The sequence below is a fragment of the Diaphorina citri genome, unplaced genomic scaffold, assembly GCF_000475195.1.
Source record: "Diaphorina citri unplaced genomic scaffold, Diaci psyllid genome assembly version 1.1 scaffold791, whole genome shotgun sequence".
In the NCBI taxonomy this organism is placed as follows: domain Eukaryota; kingdom Metazoa; phylum Arthropoda; class Insecta; order Hemiptera; family Psyllidae; genus Diaphorina; species Diaphorina citri.
In genome coordinates this window covers 98806-104805 of record NW_007378223.1, presented here as the reverse complement: position 1 = coordinate 104805, position 6000 = coordinate 98806, and positions in this window count along the sequence as shown.

Genomic DNA, 6000 nt, shown 5'->3' with positions numbered 1-6000 from the left:
CTTCAAACGCAACAAACAGGTCCTGAGCAAGAAAAAGAAAGGTATTTCATTATTCATTCATTTATCATATTATTGCAACCACCGTGGCCGAGTGGGTATCACACTAGGCTTGCACACCGGAGGTCCGGGTTCGATTTCCGACGGGGTGTACGTTTTTTCGGCTCTGTACTTGGAGTTTGGGGTGCACTCAGCCTTGTGAGGACAATTGAGGTAGCTATTTTAATCGAGTAGCGACCAGTGGTGGCATTACCAGTGTAAAAAGATTGATACAAGTAGATGACAATATTATTAGGAAAGGATGCACTTAGTAATGCTGTGATACCCACTTAAGTTGTGAATAAGCTCTCTGCTTTACCACAAAGAATTTATGATTTGATTTGATTGATTTTGTTTCTCAGGTGTAAAAGTTCAGATGAAGGGAGAACTTCTGGATTGGCTGATTCAAATTGAACCAGAGCCTATCAGTCTAACGTGTAACCCTAGCAAACAAGCGCAGGTAATATTATTGTTATTTATTTATTTTCCTAGAGGTTTATTTGGTAAAAAGAACTAGGTATAAATGTAAATGCAGTCTCTTTGTGCTATTATGTCACAAGACAGATTCATGTATGGGCACAGGCAAGCATGGTAGACGCATAATAGGCAGGTCAAAGATAGATAGATGGATAGACGATAGACCTTACTTTATTCGCTCATTTTGACAAGTGAAAACGAAACAATCTGATTATTAAAAACCGCAGCTGCCAGCATCAGTTTCACAATATTTGAACGAACAAACAAAAATTGAAACTTCCTAGAACAACAAGCAACCAAGAAATCTCTTCCCTATCTATTAGTGTGCGGTTAACAATGTAAACATGATTGCTCCTTTTACTACATTCTCATTTAATACAAAGATTTTATATTAGACTTACCCAACCAACAATTAGTTAGGACTAGGTACCTCAAAAGCTGTGTACTTACGAGAGGAACTTACCTGTAGTTAATGCTATCCTATTATAACTAAGTACCTACATACCTTATCTATTTACCTAACCCACCTAAGAATAAAGTTCAATGGCCAAATAGTTTTAAAGTAGGAACCTACCTATACAAGTAGGTACATACCTATTATGTCTTGAGATGACTTCCAGGTAGGTACAACACTAAAGGATTGGTCAGGCTTATACGAATCTACGACGATACCTACCTTAAAAAAAATGGTAGGTACACTGAGAAAAAAAAGGGTGCCGGCAGGCCAATCGGGTGACTGGGTTCCGGCACTCTAATATTGAACTCTATATCGGGAAGCTCGACACTATAATATAAGATTTCAACAGCCTAAATCGGGGGAAGTAACCCAATAATAGAAGGAGAAGGAACAGGAGGAGATAGAGAGAGAGAGAGAGAGAGAGAGAGAGAGAGAGAGAGAGAGAGATACTAGTTCCAGTCATAGAGGTCAATAGGTACAGGTACACCTACGACCTACACAGATAATAATATTATGTTTATGTTCCCATTTACCCCATGCATGTATAAGTTAGCTACGTCATAATCGAGGCATTTTCAGTCATAAAATGTCATAAGAAATTCTTAGTTCAAAAGCTTGACACCAGGAGGCACTTTGGTTGTATATGCACTTAGCCGCGGCTTAAAGATTGGACTCGTGAAAAGTGTGTTGCGGTGTTGCGGTTACTGGCTTACTTGATTTGGTGTCAAATAAATTCCTCCGTTACAGGGATTTGAACCAGCGCCTTTCTGTGTACCACACGACCATCTGTATAACTTTCATCCCGAGGTACCTACCTATCAAGATAATTAATAAGTCTAAAGTTGGAATGAATGATTACCGATTCCACAATCCACATGGAGCTGAAGTCTATAAATAGAAATGATAACCAATTATCTAACACATAGGTACACTTAGATAGTGAATACCATACATAACTACATAGAAGGCTTAATGATATCTACTAAACACCGTGTGTTTAACATTTAACTACCTGGCTATGTATTTACAGAAGTTTTTTTATGTAGTACCAAGCATTTACAGGAATACTCAAGATGTTGAAAGGTGGTGTATTCAAATTTGTAATTTTGAACGGGAATTATAACCAACGCACCCAAGTACGTACCTAATCTAGTTCCCTCTGTCAAACCTCTTAAAAAAAAAAAAAAAATCGATTCAAATAAAACTTGGAATTTTTAATTGAAAGTCGATAATACTCCACAGTGCTCCATTTCTTGTTGGAAATTAGAAATCACACAAATGAAGATTAGGTACTCATTTTGAATAGAGTTCTTGCTTTTAGCTTGATACCTGGCTATCGGTAGCTTATAGGTCGTGAGCAACATTATTGATTATTATCATTCTTTAAAATGCAATAAAATAAAGGCAAAGAAATGAAAGAAGCACGTTGAATTTGAACCTTGGTAGGTACTATACATATAGATACGTAACTCTATCCATCATTACTATTATGGCTAGGTCTTTTATTTATTGTTGTTTGGAAATTTTCAATGTGAAAGTTTCAATTCTAATCGCATTGGATTCATTATTGTTATTATTAGATCTTAGAAGAAGAAAAAGAATACCTACCATCAAGCCAAGAAGGAGGAAGGTATGTATAGTTGTTTAGTATGTAGGTACCTACCTACCTACCTAGAGTAGTCAAAGTCTATCATGGAAGATAAGGTCAATTTACATTTTGATCAAAATATGCACAATAGAGTAGTTGCAAATGGGTAAAAAATATTACAAAGTTCACGATTTACCGGTATTTTTAAAATCAATTTATCTCGGGAAAAGTCGTAAGAAAAGAAAAATTCCGTTGGTCCTCATTTTTCCTGCTCTATGACTTTGAAACATCACCCAAGTAAGCGCAACTGTTCTATTATTAGATATAGGATCATATAGGTAGGTAATTACATATTATAGATATCTGTACCTAGTCTGTTATTTAGATTTAAAATAGGCTACTTATCTAAGTTTCTTTTACATTACCAACCTATAAGTTTATACCTTCTGTTTTCCATTTCTAGATTTTCTAGTGATGTCCCTAACAATAATTAGGTACTTAACCACCGATGTTGTTAGGAATACTTATTAGGTATGTACGTTTGTACGTACGTATTAACTATGTGCAATGGAATTTGGAGTGTCCCTTCTGTTTTCCATTTCTAGATTTTCTAGTGATGTTCCTAACAATAATTAGGTACTTAACCACCGATTTTGTTAGGAATACTTATTAGGTATGTACGTAGGTACCTATTAACTATGTGCAATGGAATTTGGAGTGACCTTTCTAAGCCTTACACTTTTATAAATTTCTATTTTACTTTTAACTCTATAATTTTGGTTTTTTGGTTTCAGATGAGATAGTCGCCAGTATTGCTGTCATGAGATGAGGCGTCAGCCCAAATGCTCGGTAAGTTAACCAACACCAAATAATATCTATCAACCTGACTTGGAAAAACATTAAAATAATGAAAATCTGGTACCAACTATCCAAAGCACGGGGCCCTCACTATCTGCCCAGCTGGCTAATGATTTATGTAAGTAAGTAGGGAGCTTTATGTGAGTACATTATATTTAATCGTCAGAGGGGTTCGAACCCGGGACCATTTCGCAAGCCCGTTGGGCATCAACCGTTCTCCTCTCTCATAAGTACCGAATAATACCCGAAAACGTTATGCCATAATTACCTACCTATAAGTTAGGTATATGATAGCTATTATCATTATCATTATCATAAAGCTTAATATTTCCATAAACCAGATTACACCTCTCCTTCGCACCCGGACTCAAAGAACAGCTTGGATTTTAACGGTTATTAATTTTATTATGGTTATTTTAGAAACATAGTGTACCTGTACACATTTCACACTCGCAGCATAATTATGCATGGTCTTATGTTTTAGCATAATATACCTACTTATTACATATCGTGTTATGTTTACAGTTTCAGCATAATATTGGTACTTAAAATTATGCCAATAACATTAATAGAAAAAATTAAAAAAATCAAAAAGTGATTTTGGGGGCCAAGGTACAACCAGGCACCCTACCCCAAATTTCAGCTTCTCATCTTTAGCCATTCAAAAAATATTTAGGTGTTCCAAGACTTTTCGAACGCTCTGTATACATTAGAACATGTTTATTATATCTGCCCGAGTACCTATGTCCATGAAGTGATTCACATTAGTATAACATAACACATGGTCTGACCTCAGCCGACCCTTAGGAAATGTGATGCTCCTCAAACAAATAAATCATAAAGGATGCACGTTGACAGGAACAAAATAGAAAATGAATGTTTGGATGATTGGTGTGAAATGGCACCTATAATGTTGGCCATTCACGCTCGCACTGTCTTAACATGTGTGGTGGAAAAAGCTTCAGATCTAGGTCACTTAAACGGTCTGACACACCTCGGTCGGAAGCTCTTTCTGTCACTCAGCACTCATTTCTGAGTGGCAGAAATTTGAGTGGTATAGCTATCCCAAAATCCCAAATGTCCAAACCGTTAGGTACCTAGACAGAATAGAAAATACCTTGATTATCCTACCAGAATGAGACTGAAAAGTCCTTTACTCCCGCAGTCTAAACAAGGTCTTGTTTCTCCCGGTATCCTCTATCTATGCGTATTGAAATTGAAATTCCAAACTATCTTTCCTTTAGGAGTCAGGTATATGTAGAAACGCTTTTGCAATCTTTGCACTTTGCACACAGGTGTTGAATGAAGCTCTGTGATTGGTGAGACACAATATCAGATTATCTGCAGGGTGCCGGCAGGCCAATCGGGTGACTGGGTTCCGGCACTCTAATATTGAACTCTATATCGGGAAGCTCGACACTATAATATAAGATTTCAACAGCCTAAATCGGGGGAAGTAACCCAATAATAGAGTTCTTCCACCCTAGACTTGTGGCACCCTGTCACCATTTTTTTCTCAGTGTATGAAGTTGAACTTTGAAATGGTAGGTAGGTATTTCCAGCCGTTCAAAAATTACGATGCCTCTGATGGAACTTTTGAAACATACTGCAAATTAATATTCCTGTTTACTGGTGTTCAAATATTATGAAGCCCCTTAGGCAGGAACTTTTAAATCATACTGTAGATATTCCTGTTTGTTGGAGTACCGAGTATTTAAATCATCATTATCAATTATTTATTTATTCAGTGAAGCGAGCCAAGGATTAAGATCTCTAAAGTCAGAACCCGACCAGCAAGACATTACGTAACTCTAAAGTTCCTTACCGTTGCCAAAAACCATCTCCAGATTAGAGATAACAAGTTGTCATAGATTAACCTCTAAGGTCAGAATCAACCAGTCGACCATAACGTGAGGGCAATACATCTGCAGGTTCATAGATCACAACATTCACAACACAAATATCAAGTGTCCATACATCAAATGCAAAACAAGTGTTCATATGTAGATGAGAAACTGAAACCCTTGTATCTTGTAGGTATCTATGGGGTGATTAATTTATCTTGCGAATTCTTGAACTTTCTTACATAGGTTCGTCCTTAGTAATTATAATTATTCACCCATTAGGTGTAGGGTATTAATAATGCTATTTACATAAACCTTTCAAATAAAATGGGCAAATCGGCGTAGTATTTAATGTGTAGGTTTTCATTTGCATCACTGAGTTGAGAGAAATGTTCTTACTTTGCTAGGTACTGCAGTGCATTGTAAAAGGTGTCTATTCATAAAGAAGCTTCTCTTAGCCTTGTTACCTTCGAGGGTAGCGCGCCTTTCCAGTAAGCACTAGGTCGCTGGTTCGAATCTTGTCCGGGGCGAACGAACAGATTGGTTCTCGAAAGAACGACTGGAAGGATGAGAAGAGAGAAGAATGTCCTTCTTAATAGGATTGAGGACAGGATAAAGATCTCTTCGATCTCGGGACGATAAGATCTTTGTTGTTACAGTTTCCTTTGCCAAAACTTCAGAAAAAATAAATAAAAAGCTCAAATTTTTGGATGCAATCTATGACCATCGGAATTGGTGCA